The sequence below is a fragment of the Balaenoptera acutorostrata genome, chromosome 8 (assembly GCF_949987535.1).
Source record: "Balaenoptera acutorostrata chromosome 8, mBalAcu1.1, whole genome shotgun sequence".
NCBI classification, from domain to species: domain Eukaryota; kingdom Metazoa; phylum Chordata; class Mammalia; order Artiodactyla; family Balaenopteridae; genus Balaenoptera; species Balaenoptera acutorostrata.
The window spans coordinates 20318216-20332523 of NC_080071.1; the positions used below are offsets into that span (position 1 = coordinate 20318216).

Genomic DNA, 14308 nt, shown 5'->3' on the forward strand with positions numbered 1-14308 from the left:
CCCCTATGTGTACCTCTTTATTCCTGCCCTGCAACTAGGTTCATCAGTGTCATTTTCTTTTTTTTTTTTTTTTAGATTCCATATATACACATTAGCATACGGTATTTGTTTTTCTCTTTCTGACTTACTTCATTCTGTATGACAGACTCTAGGTCCACCCACCTCACTACAAAGAACTCAATTTTTTTTTCTTGAATTTTTGAATTTTATTTTATTTCTTTTTTTATATGGCAGGTTCTTATTAGTTATCCATTGTATACATATTAGTGTATATATGTCAATCCCAATCTCCCAAATCATCACACCACCAATCCCTCCCCCACCCCACCATTTTCCCCCCTTGGTGTCCATACATTTGTTCTCTACATCTGTGTCTCAATTTCTGCCCTACAAACCGGTTCATCTGTACCATTAGTCTAGGTTCCACATATATGCATTAACATACGATATTTGTTTTTCCCTTTCTGACTTACTTCACTCTGTTTGACCGTCTCTAGACTCATCCACGTCTCTACAAATGACCCAATTTCATTCCTTTTTATGGCGGAGTAATATTCCATTGTATATATGTACCACATCTCCTTTATCCATTTGTCTGTCAGTGGGCATTTAGGTTGGTTCCATGTCCTGGCTACTGTAAATAGTGCTGCAGTGAACAATGTGGTACATGTCTCTTTTCAAATTATGGTTTTCGCAGGGTATATGCCCAGTAGTGGGATTGCTGGGTCATATGGTAGTTCTATTTTTAGTTTTTTAAGGAACCTCCATACTGTTTTCCTTAGTGGTTGTATCAATTTACATTCCCACCAACAGTGCAGGAGGGTTCCCTTTTCACCACACCCTTTCTAGCATTTATTGTTTCTAGATTTTTTGATAATGGCCATTCTCACAGCTGTGAGGTGATATCTCATTGTAGTTTTGATTTGCATTTCTCAAATGATTAGTGATGTTGAGCAGCTTTTCATGTGCCTCTTGGCCATCTGTATGTCTTCCTTGGTGTAATGTCTATTTAGGTCTTCCACCCATTTTTTTTACTGGATTGTTTTTTTGATATTGAGCTCCATGTGCTGTTTGTATATTTGGGAGATTAATCCTATGTCTGTTCTTTCATTTGCAAATATTTTCTCCCATTCTGAGGGTTGTTTGTCTTGTTTATGGTTTCCTTTGCTTTGCAAAAGCTTTTAAGTTTAAGTAAGTCCCATTTGTTTATTTTTGTTTTTATTTCCATTACTCTAGAAGGTGGGTCAAAAAAGATCTTGCTGTGGTTTATGTCACAGAGTGTTTTTCCTATGTTTTCCTCTAAGAGTTTTATAGTGTCTGGTCTTACATTTAAGTCTTTAATCCACCTGGAGTTTATTTTTGTGTATGGTGTTAGGGAGTGTTCTAATTTCATTCTTTTACATGTAGCTGTCCAGTTTTCCCAGCACCACTTATTGAAGAGGCTGTCTTTTCTCCACTGTATGTTCTTGCCCCCTTTGCCGTAAATTAGGTGCCCATATGTGCATGGGTTTACCTCTCGGCACTCTATCCTGTACCATTGATCTATATTTCTGTTTTTGTGCCAGTACCATACTGTCTTGATTACTGTAGCTTTGTGGTATAGTTTGAAGTCAGGGAGCTTGATTCCTTCATGTCCGTTTTTCTTTCTCAAGATTGCTTTGGCTATTCGGGGTCTTCTGTGTTTCCATACGAATTGTAAAATTTTTTGTTCTAATTCTGTGAAGAATGCCATTGGTACTTTGATAGGGATTGCATTGAATCTGTTGATTGCTTTGGGTAGTATAGTCATTTTCACATTGTTGATTCTTTCAATCCAAGAAAATGGTATATATCTCCATCTGTTTTGGTCTATCTTTGATTTCTTTCATCAGTGTCTTATAGTTTTCTGAGTACAAGTCTTTCGACACCTTAGGCAGGTTTATTCCTAGGTATTTTATTCTTTTTTCTTGCAATGGTAAATTGCAGTGTTTCCTTAATTTCTGTTTCTGACTTTTTGTTGTTGGTGTATAGTGTATATGAATGCCAGAGATTTCTGTGCATTAATTTTGTATCCTGCAACCTTACCACATTCATTGATTAGTTCTAGCAGTTTTCTGGCAGTATCTTTAGGATTTTCTATGTATAATATCATGTCATCGCCAAACAGTGCCAAGTTTACTTCTTCTTTTCCAATTTGTATTCCTTTTATTTCTTTTTCTTCTCTGAGTTGTGTGGCTAGGACTTCCAAAACTATGTTGAATAAGAGTGGCGAGAGGGGACATCCTTGTCTTCTTCCTGATCTTAGTGGAAATGCTTTCAGTTTTTCACCATTAAGAATGATGCTTGCTGTGGGTTTGTCATATATGGCCTTTATTATGTTGACGTAGGTTCCCTCTATGCCCACTTTCTGGAGAGTTTTTATCATAAATGGGTGTTGAATGTTGTCAAAAGCTTTTTCTGCATGTATTGAGATGATCATATGGTTTTTATTCCTTAATTTGTTAATGTGGCATATCACGTTGATTGACTTGCATATACTGAAGAATCCTTGCATTCCTGGGATAAATCCCACTTGATCATGGTGTATGATCCTCTTAATGTGTTGTTGGATTCTGTTTGCTAGTATTTTGTTCAGAATTTTTGCATCTATGTTCATATTGGTCTATAATTTTCTTTTTGTGTGATATCTTTTTCTTGTTTTGGTATCATGGTGATGGTGGCTTTCAGAATGAATTTGGAAGCATTTCTCCCTCTGCAATTTTTTGGGAGAGTTTGAGAAGGATGGGGGTGTTAGCTCTTCTCTGTTTGATAGAATTCACCTGTGAGGCCATCTGGTCCTGGACTTTTGGTTGTTGGAAGATTTTTAATTATGGTTTCAATTTCATTACTTGTGATAGGTCTGTTTATATTTTCTAATTCTTCCTGGTTCAGTCTTGGAAAATTGTACCTTTCCAAGAATTTCTGCATTTCTTTGTGGTTATCCATTTTATTGGCATATAGTTGTTTGTGGTAGTCTCTTATAAACCTTAGTATTTCTGCATTGTCAGTCATGATTCTCCTTTTTCATTTCTAATTTTATTGATTTGCATCCTCTCCCTTTTTTTCTTGATGAGTCTGGCTACAGGTTTATCAATTTTATCTTCTCAAAGAACCAGCTTTTAGTTTTATTGATTTTTGCTATTGTTTTCTTTGTTTCTATTTCATTTATTTCTGCTCTGATGTTTATGATTTCTTTCCTTCTACTGACTTTTGGTTTTTCTTTGTTCTTCTTTCTCTAGTTGCTTTAAGTGTAGAGTGAGATTGTTTGAGATTGTTCTTGTTTCTTGAGATGAGATTGTATTGCTATAAACTTCCCTCTTAGAACTGCTTTTGCTGTATCCCATTGGTTTTGGGTCGTCGTGTTTCCATTGTCATTTGTTTCTATGTATTTTTTAATTTCTTCTTTGATTTCTTCAGTGATCTCTGGTTATTTAGAAGTGCACTGTTTAGTCTCCATGTATTTATGTTTTTTCAAGTTTTTTTCCTGTAACTGATTTCCAATCTCATACCGTTGTGGTCAGAAAAGGTGCTTGATACAATTTCAATTTTCTTAAATTTTCTGAGGCTTGATTTGTGACCCAAGATGTGATCTATCCTGGAGAATGTTCCATGTGCACTTGAGAAGAAAGTGTATTCTGCCACTTTTGGGTGGAATGTTCTATAAATATCAGTTAGATATATCTGGTCTATTGTGTCATTTAAAGCTTGTGTTTCCTTATTTATTTTCTGTTTGGATGATCTGTCTCTTGGTGTAAGTGGGGTGTTAAATTCCCCTACTATTATTGTGTTACTGTCGATTTCTCCTTTCATGGTTGTTAGCAGTTGCCTTATGTATTGAGGTGCTCCTATGTTGGGTGCATATATATTTATAATTGTTATATCTTCTTCTTGGATTGATCCTTTGATCATTATGTAGTGTCCTTCCTTGTTTCTTCTAACATTCTTTATTTTAAAGTCTATTTTATCTGATATGAGTATTGCTACTCCAGCTTTCTTTTGATTTCCAGTTGCATGGAATATCTTTTTCCATCCCCCTCACTTTCAGTCTGTATGTGTCCCTAGGTCTGAAGTGGGTTTCTTGTAGACAGCATATATATGGGTCTTGTTTTTGTATTCATTCAGCCAGTCTGTTTCTTTTGGTGGGGCTTTTAATGTTTTACATTCAAGGTTATTATCAATATGTATGTTCCTATTACCATTTTCTTAATTGTTTTGGGTTTGTTTTTGTGGGTCTTTTTCTTCTCTTGTGTTTCCTGCTTAAAGAAGTTTCTTTAGCATTTGTTGTAATGCTAGTGTGGTGGTGTTGAATTCTCTTAGCTTTTGCTTGTCTGAAAAGCTTTTGACTCCTCCATCAAATCTGAATGAGATCCTTGCTGGGCAGAGTAATTTTTGTTGTAGGTTTTTCTCTTTCATCACTTAAATATATCCCGCCACTCCCTCCTGGCCTGCAGAGTTTCTGCTGAAAAATCAGCTGATAATCTTATGGGGATTCCTTTATATGTTATTTTTTGTTTTTCCCTTGCTGCTTTTAATATTTTTTCTTTGAATTTAATTTTAATAGTTTGATTAATATGTGTCTTGGTGTATTTTTCCTAGGGTTTATCCTGTATAGGACTCTCTGTGCTTCCTGGACTTGGGTGACTATTTCCTTTCCCATGTTAGGGAAGTTTTCAACTATAATCTCTTCACATATTTTCTCAGACCCTTTCTTTTTCTCTTCTTCTTCTGGGACCCCTATAATTCGAATGTTGGTGCAGTTAGTGTTGTCCCAGAGGTCTCTGAGATTGTCTTCAATTTTTTTCATTCTTTTTTCTCTATTCTGCTCCTCAGCAGTTATTTCCCCCATTTTGTCTTCCAGGTCACTTATTCCTTCTTCTGCCTCAATTATTCTATTATTCATTCCTTCTAGTGTATTTTTCATTTCAGTTACTGTGTTGTTCATCTCTGTTTGTTTGTTCTTTAGTTCTTCTAGATCTTTGTTAAACATTTCTTGTATTTTTTCAGTCCGTGCGTCCATTCTGTTTCCAAGATTCTGGATCATCTTTACTATCATTACTCTGAATTCTTTTTCAGGTAGATTGTCTATTTCCTCTTCATTTATTTGGTCTTGTAGGTTTTTACCTTGTTCCTCCATCTGCGACATATATTTTTGCCATCTCATTTTTTTTTTTCTTTTATGAGTGGGATAGTGTTCCTGTCTTACTGGCTGTTTGGCCTGAGGCTTCCAACACTGGGGTTTGTACGCTATTGTGTAGAGCTGGGTCTTGGTGCTGAGATGAGGAACTCCGTGAGACCTCACTCTGATGGATATTCCCTGGGGTCTGAGTTTCTCTGTTAGTCCAGTGGTTCAGACTTGGAGCTCCCACCACAGAAGCTTCCACCTGACCCTGGACTCGTGAACTAAGATCCTGCAAGCCACCGGTTCACTTTGGGGTTCCTCCTGTCTCCTTGGGCATCAGAGTCCCCCACCAGTGGCCGGCAGGCACCCTAGTTGTCAATAATAACTTCTTAAAGAGCTAAGAAAACTTTTTAAAGATCAAAAGATATTAGTGGATGAAGTGAGGATTTCCTTTGGGGAATTTGGAAAGCTACTCAAAATCAACTCATTTTTGAAAAACTGAGAGGTAAGCATTTTGGGGGCATTCACCAACTGGGGGAGGGGGGAAGAGCAAAACTTTGATAAGATAATGGAGGAAACATGGATTTTGAAGGCCTGTACCAGTGGAAGCCTGCTTTGGTCCTGCGGGCACTTGACTAGAAGCAGCTATAGATTCTTAGGGCTGGAGGAACAGAGAATGGAGCCTAGTATTCACCAAGAGTGGAGATCTGAGTGAAACATCCTCTGTTAAGGGCTGGGATCCTGGATAATTTGAGTGACTCAAAAATCTTCAAGCCTCAGTCCTGGGCTTTGAATGCTTTCAGGTATATGGTAGAAGGATGCAGCAAGTTTTCTAGAAGTGAATAATATCACTTAGGCATCAAATTATTTCTATCAGCATTTTAAATTCAATATCTAGTAAATATCCAGCTGAGGGAGGAAGAGCAGTGCTTTGGAAAGATCATAGAGAAAACATGGGTTTTGAAGGGCTACAGCAGTGGGACACTGCTTGAGCAAGGACTGGCAAAATCAAAAGGCATTTGAAATTCTGCAAAAATCATCAGAAGCAGACTGTGAGTTACTATGTTTATAAGGATAAAAGCTGAGCTTAAAATTTTAAGCCCTTTGAATTTATCTATGAACATCTATGAGCTATTAACATCGACATTTCAGATTTCGAAAAAGGAGCAAATAGAAATCCTAGAACTGAAAACCAGAATAACCCAACAAGAATTCAGTGGTGGATGTACTTGCAGATTTGTAATAGCCAAAAAAAATTGATAACCCAGAAGATAGGTCAGAAGAAACTATCCAGAATAAAATACAGAATATAAAATAGAAGGGATATATATGCAAGAAGGCAACAATAGAAACAGAAAAAGCATTTAATAATAATAATATATTTATATGTACCTATATGTGCATATACATACACATACATACATACTACATTTCTAGCAAACTAGGAATAGTGGAGAACTTCCTTAATCTGAAAGCTTTCTCTATGAGATCAGGAACAAGACAAAGGATGGCCCTTATCAACACTTCTATTCAACAGTGTATTAGAGATCCTAGCCAGTGCAGTAAGGCAAGAAAAATAAACACAAGGTATAAGCAATGAAAAAGAAGCAGCAAAATTGTCATCTGTAAATAATACTATTTTATACATAGACAACCTAACATAGCATAAAGATAATTTATTGGAATTAATAACACTTAATATATTAATATTAGAATACTATTGTTATTTATAGTTAATATAAGTTATACTGTTATGTTCTAGCAATAAATATTAGATATAATATTTTTAAAGATACCATTTTCAATAGCATCAAAAACACCAAGTACCTAGAAATAAATCTAGTAAAATATATATAGGATCTCTGCAAAGAAACTATAAAACTTTATAAAAGAAATTAAAATTAAAGAAGACCTAAGTAATTTAAAACATACACCATGTTCCTTATTTTGTAAAGATCTCCATTAATGCCAAATTTATCTATATATTCACTCCAATCTTAAACAACCCTCAACAGGATATTTTTTCGACTATGGCAAACTTTAAAAATGTATATGGCAGTGCAAAGGTCCAAGAATTACTAAGACATTTATGAAGAAGAAGAACAAGGTAGGAAGGATTACTCTATCATGAATCAACACTTATTTATAAAGCAATAGTAACTAAGGCAGCATATTATTGGCCCATGCATTTCACACAGACAGATGAAACAGAATAGAGTGTACAGCAACAGATCCATACATTTACAGACACTTGGCTTAGGACACAGATGGAACTGAAAACAGTGGAAAAGAACAGACCTTATAATAAAAGGTGTTGGAATAACTGAATATCCTTATGGTAAAAAATAAAATTGAGCCTTTAATTCATGCTATTAAAAAAAATCCAGGTGGATCATAGACCTAAGTATCAGAGGTAAAATATTAAAAGCTTTAGAAGGTTAAAAGGAAAATATATTGTATTTATGACTTTAGTAGGAAAGGATTTCTTACACAAAATACAAACACACTAACCATAAAAGGAAAGACTGATAAATTCATTATTTAAAAACTTAAAACTTTTATAAATAATGGAAAGGTACTTCTAAGAGAGTAAAAATGATACCTACAGAGTGGGAAAACATACCTGAAACTCATCTAACCCACAGTGAACTTATATCCAATATATTTAATGAACAAGTACAAATTGATAAGAAAAAGAAAGACAACCCAATAGAAAAAAAAAAAGGACAAATAATCTGAACAGGCAATTTCACAAAGAAGAAATTCAATAGCCAATAAACGTGTTAAAAGGCCCTCAGCCTCATTAGAAATCAAAGAACTGCAAATGAAAACTACCACAAAATACCACTTCACATCCACCAGATTGGCTAAAATAAAAACATATGAGAATACAAGCATTAGCAAGGATGTGGAACAATGGAAACTTGTATACACAGTTGGTGTAACTAACATAGTTGGTGTAACACAACCCCTTTGGGGAAAAGTACGGTTATATCTTGCCAAGTTGTAAATACACATACTCTATGACCCAGCAATCCACTCTTAGTTGTAGATCCTACAGAATTGTGGTACCAGGGAACATTTGTGAAAATGTTCATAACAACATTGTTCCTAAAAACTCTAGTGGATAACCCAAATGTTCATCAATAGCAAAACAGATAAATAAATTGTGATATACTACAGTCACACACAATACAATAATATACTATTTGATTCCATTCACAAAAGTTCAAACACAGGCAAAACTAACTTGTATTGCTCTGGGATGCATATCGAATAATAAAACCATGGAAATGATTATGGTAAAAATTTGGTTATATAATTCTGAAGATGAGGGGTTGCAGCTACAGCAAATAGAGCCTGAGCGGGAAACTGTGGGAAGAGACTGAAAGAAAGGAGCTGAGGGAAGAACATGGGTGGGGACTGGGGTGAGGTTGAAGTCTCGGGGAGGAGGGGGCAAAGAAGGATTACATGCCAGGGGGTGGACCTGAGGGGACGTGTGAGATGCAGGTATGGAGGTTGAGGTGAGTCACTGGAGAAAGGGAGCTGAGGCCTGGCAGCAGCTGAGGAGGGGATGAGCTCGTGGCACCTAAACAAGCTGGAGAAGAAAGGAGGCTGGCAGCTGGGAAGAACTGGGCACAGGGCATGCTCTGCCAGGCAGTTCAGGCTGTCATTATATATTAGCATTCAGTACATTATCTCTAGCCTGGCCAACAGCAAAAGCCTCCAAATGGGTCTGCCAGCTTCTTCCCTTGCCCCTTTAATCTATTCTCAAAACAATAGTCAGAGGGATTCTGTTCAACTGTTTAAGTCAGATCATGTCATTCCTTGCTCACTCCAACCACACTATTCTAATTTCTGTTCCCAAATGCAATAGGCAGGACCTTTGCACTTGCTGTTCCTTTGCCTAAATTTACCTGTTACCTTTCCTCTAGATACATAGCTTGCTCTCTCATCTTGAAATAGGGAAGAACCTTTGTATTCTATTACAAGTTAATCACTAAAGGGATGTTGCCTATTAGCTTAAATTGTACATAATGGCCCATCTCTGGGAACCCTGCCTCCCAGCTAACAAGCATTAAGCTAAAATACCTTTGCTTAGCTCACACAAAACATCCTGACCAGACCCACCAGTGAACGACTACAGGGAGGAAGAAATTAACACATCCCCTCCGGAGGCTGATGGGAATGAGGAAGTGTTTGACTTTACTCCCTCCCCTTTTAGTATAAAAGGAGCCTGAATTCTAACTCAGGCAAGATGGTTCTTTGGGACACTAGTGCACTATCTCCTTGGTCTGCTGGCTTTCTGAATAAAGTCACTATTCCTTGCCCCAACAAATGGTCTCTCGATTTACTGGTCTGTCGTGCGGATTGGTAAAAACCTCTTGGACTCGGTAAAAATCTCTTTCAAGTTTTTACTCAATTGTCACCTTCTCCTTAAGGCTTCCAGAGATAGTCTATCTAAATTTTTAACTACTTCTCATCCTGCCTTTTTATCCTTTTCTTTCCTTAGTATTTTTCTCACTAGTACCTATCACTCTCTTGCACTATATATTTCACTTATTTATCTTGTTAGTCATCCTAACTTCCATTAGAATAAAAGCACCATAAGGGGTGGGATTTAGGGGTCTTTTTCATGTTTGACTCCCAAGTACTTAGAAAAATGTCAGTATATACTCAGCACTCACTAAATATTTATTGAATGAATGAATGAACATAAGAATGAATGAATGAACCCATCCATCCAATAATGAAAGCTAGAAACCTGGGTACCTTTGGCTCTTTCTTCTCCCTCACCCAGTTCTGTCTCTTTAACTTTCTAAATATCCCTCTACCCCTTCCTCTCCATCTCTATCACTATCAGTCCAGTTCAGACCACTGTTATCTTTCACCCAGACTATGGCAATAGATGTCTAACTTCTCTCCCTTCCTCTAGCCCTGTCCCCATAAAATCCATCTTCCCCTGCAATCAGACTGATCTTCTTAAAATATGTCGGTTTACTACTAAAACCCTTCGATGGCTCTTCATCACACACACTGACTAAAACTCCAGCTCCTTGACGTGGCATGCAAGGTCCTGCAAGGTCTAGCTCACACCTTCCCCTCTCGCCTCCCCTCATTACTCCCTGACCCACAATGTATGAAGAGGAAACATCAAACTGCTTTTGTTCCCTGACACGTTGTTTCTGATCTGTGGGAGACTGGCTCATACATCCCACGTCTGGAATGTTTTCCCGCTTCTCATTTGACCAAGCTGACAAATACCATCCTTTAGGATTTAATTCAAATCGTTGCCTCTCCCAGTGCTCACTACTGCTGCCTCTATGTACCCTCCTCTGTGCTCCCATAATTTTCACACACATCTCTCCTGTGGCACTTACCATACTCCATAATAACTATATGTCTCTTCTACTAGAATCTGAGATCCTTGAGGGCATCTTATTCATCTCTGTATGCCTAGTGCCTATCGCAGTGCCTGGCACGAGACAGGTGCTCAAAAAATCTTTGGTGACTGAGTAAAAGAATGAGTTATGCTATATATAAAGAAAAATAATTTTTATAATAATCACTAAATAAATTAGAAACATGCAACTTGTGTCACTTTCAAATACTCAGGCATTGAACATATGTCTTTTACAAATTCCATCTTTTGTGACAGCAAAAAAAACAGGCACAGAGCCCAGAAGAATCACATTTAACATGTCTCTTATGGTTCTTTCATGCCACGAAATTTGATTCTCTTTATTATAAATGCCTCAGGCACCAAGAGATCATTTTTCTCATTTTTTGTTCAACTTTATCCCTTCACTAGTCTGCCTCTCTCACCCACAATAAAGAACTTCCAGCAAGCAACCATAATCAAATGTAATATTCATTATAATGAGACAATATAGGAGAAATTCAATACACCTTATTTTAGACATTTATAAAATGGGTATTTTCTCAGGTAGTCTACAGTGAAAATACTCTAATGGGAATTCACTGGGTTAGAATCGGCCTGGTAACAAGTGTTAAGTGGTCATTGTATTCAGAGCACTAATGCTTCACTAGGTAGAAATGTACATAAATACCACATATATCAATAATTAATATATTTAATTTCTCTATTATCACCCAGAGAGTTCTGTGAAAATACATGGCACATCACAAAGATGACCTCATCTGTCCATTTCTAACCTTTCAATCCTAAACTTGAAATTCTTTGATAAAAGATTTCCTGGGTTATCTGGAGCTAAGAGCAAGGAATCAGGACTAGAGTTTTTCTACCCAATTATCCTCTCATTCACTGCCTAAGTTTTCCCCAGTCAAACAAAGCCAAGGTGAAAGGGCAAACTACAAAAAGCAAATCTGCCCTCTGAGTTTCTAGTTGGAGAAAAGTATATATAGAAACCAGAATGAGCTCTGGTGTGATGAAAACTATGGGGATGGCCTCAAACAGACTTAGATGAGTTAACACCATGAATTTATTTTAAAATGCAAACTTTCTTAAACCATGAGGAACATCAAAGCCATATGTGAACAATTTGAAATACAAGTAGATTATCAGAGAACATAAATGAGTACACAAGATTCTTCCTATAGCACTTTTTAAAAAAAGAAATAAATTTCATACAAATACAACTTATTCAATGGTATATGAAGACAATACTGGTGTTTACTGAGTATCTATTATGGATTATAACTGGTGTTAGGTATTATGATACAAAGATGAATAAAAACAGACCCTTCTCTTCATATGTTTAGAGTCTGGCAATAGACATATAAACAAACACTTACCTCAGAGTAATAAATGTAATATGGGAGGTAAGCACCGTGAGAACAATGTGGGGAGGGGCAAAAGAGCACATTTACCTATTGCGTTATATGTAAAAATCAGATCTCTAGAGAAAGTCACACTGTGAATATGTTATATATAACGTAAAAGGAGCCAATACACCTTATACTTCTCTACAGACCAGGTTATGCCATATGAAAGTGCTGATATTTAGCCATTTCTGATACACAGAAACAGTAATTTGACATGTTTTAACCTATGAGTTTCAAAGAAAAGTTTCACTTATTTATTCCACATATATTAGGTCATCATGCAGCAAGTGCAGGTAGAAGAGGAACGGAGAGGAGGAAGAGTAGCCGCACCAACGGGGACTAAGGGAAGCTAAGGACTATGGCTACCATTTAACCAAATCGTTTTGGCCCTGAAATTTCCCCTAAAGAGTGCCATAGACTCAGCCCTCCAAGAGCTGTGCAGCTCAAAGGTCCTTGTTTGTTCTTATAGAAAACAGGCCATAGAGACCCTCTGTAAGAATGCCTGAAGCAGAGGTAGAGTCTTAGGGAGGCAGGGACCCCCAAATCCCATGCTGGTAACTCACAGCCATAGTCTGCTAATTGTCCCTCTTATTTATTCTCCACTTCTTTCATAGTAATGACCTCTTAATTTTGGCTGGATATCAACTACCTAAAATAGACTACACTGTTCAGCATGCTGCCAGGTATGGCAGGTATGAGAAAGTGCTAGTTCATGGGAGGCTAAGTGGACCAGATTGTGCAATTTCTGGAAAATAAACTTGAAGGGCAGTCATGAAGCATTCTCATTCCCTTCTTCCGGCTGACTGGGGAAGTCCCTCCTTCCCCAGTTCCTATAGTTTTGTCTTTGCAAGAAGACCCCACGAATGAAATCATATAGTATGTAGCCTTTTGTGTCTAGTATTTTTCACTTAGGATAATACCTTTAAGATTTGTCCGTGTTGTTGTACGTGCCAGTAGTTTGTTACCTTTTTTGCTAAGTAATAATCCATTGTATGGAAGTATCATAGTTTGCTCATTCTTTCCCCGGTTGAGGGCATTTGGGTTTCTTCCAGTTTTAGCAATTACAAATAAAGTTGCTATACATGTTCACTTACAGGTTTTTGTGTGAACATAAGTTTTCATTTTAATGAGCAAACATCTAGAATTGGATTGTTGCTTCATGTGGTATGTGTATGTTTATTAATATAAGAAATTCAGTTCTTGATGGGAGGAACCAAGATGGCGGAGTAGAAGGATGTGCTCTCACTCCCTCTTGTGAGAACACCAGAATCACAACTAGCTGCTGGACAATCATCGACAGGAAGACACTGGAACTCACCAAAGAAGATACCCCACATCCAAAGACAAAGGAGAAGCCACAATGAGACGGTAGGAGGGGCGCAATCACAATAAAATCAAATCCCATAACTGGTGGGTGGGTGACTCACAGACTGGAGAACACTTATACCACAGAAGTCCACCCAGTGGAGTGAAGGTTCTGAGCCCCACATCAGGCTTCCCAACCTGGGGGTCCAGCAACGGGAGGAGGAATTCCTAGAGAATCAGACTTTGAAGCCTAGTGGGAATTGACTGCAGGACTTTGACAGGACTGTAGGAAAAAGAGACTCCACTCTTGGAGGGCACACACAAAGTAATGTGCGCATCGGGACCCAGGGGAAGGAGCAGTGACCCAAAGGGACACTGAACCAGACCTACCTGCCGGTGTTGGAGGATCTCCTGCAGAGGTGGGGGGGGGCTGTGGCTCACCATGGGGACAAGGACACTGGCAGCAGAAGCTCTGGGAAGTACTCCTTGGCGTGAGCCCTCCCAGAGTCTGTCATTAGCCCCACCAAAGAGTGCAGGTAGGCTCCAGTGTTGGGTTGCCTCAGGCCAAACAACCAAGAGGGAGGAAACCCAGCCCCACCCATCAACAGTCAAGTGGATTAAAGTTTTACTGAGCTCTGCCCACCACAGCAACAGTCAGCTCTACCCACCACCAGTTCCTCCCATCAAGCCTCTTAGATAGACTCATCCACCAGAGGGCAGACAGCAGAAGCAAGAAGAACTACAGTCCTGCAGCCTGTGGAACAAAAACCACATTCACAAAAAGACAGACAAGATGAAAAGGCAGAGGGCTATGTACCAGATGAAGGAACAAGATAAAACCCCAGAAAAACAACTAAATGAAGTAGAGATAGGCAACCTTCCAGAAAAAGAATTCAGAATAATGAGAGTGAAGATGATCCAGGATCTTGAAAAAGAATGGAGGCAAAGATCAAGAAGATGCAAGAAATGTTTAACAAAGACCTAGAAGAATTAAAGAACAAACAAGAGATGAACAATACAATAACTGAAATGAAAACAACACTAGAAGGAATCAATAGC

At 37.9% G+C, this 14308-nt stretch overlaps 1 protein-coding gene across 2 annotated transcripts in view; it reads right to left on the bottom strand.

Annotated features, from left to right (window-relative positions):
- The window catches only part of CCDC148 (coiled-coil domain containing 148), a 294377-nt gene that overhangs the window by 132518 nt on the left and 147551 nt on the right, over window positions 1-14308 (bottom strand). The gene's annotated exons all lie outside the window — the stretch shown is intronic.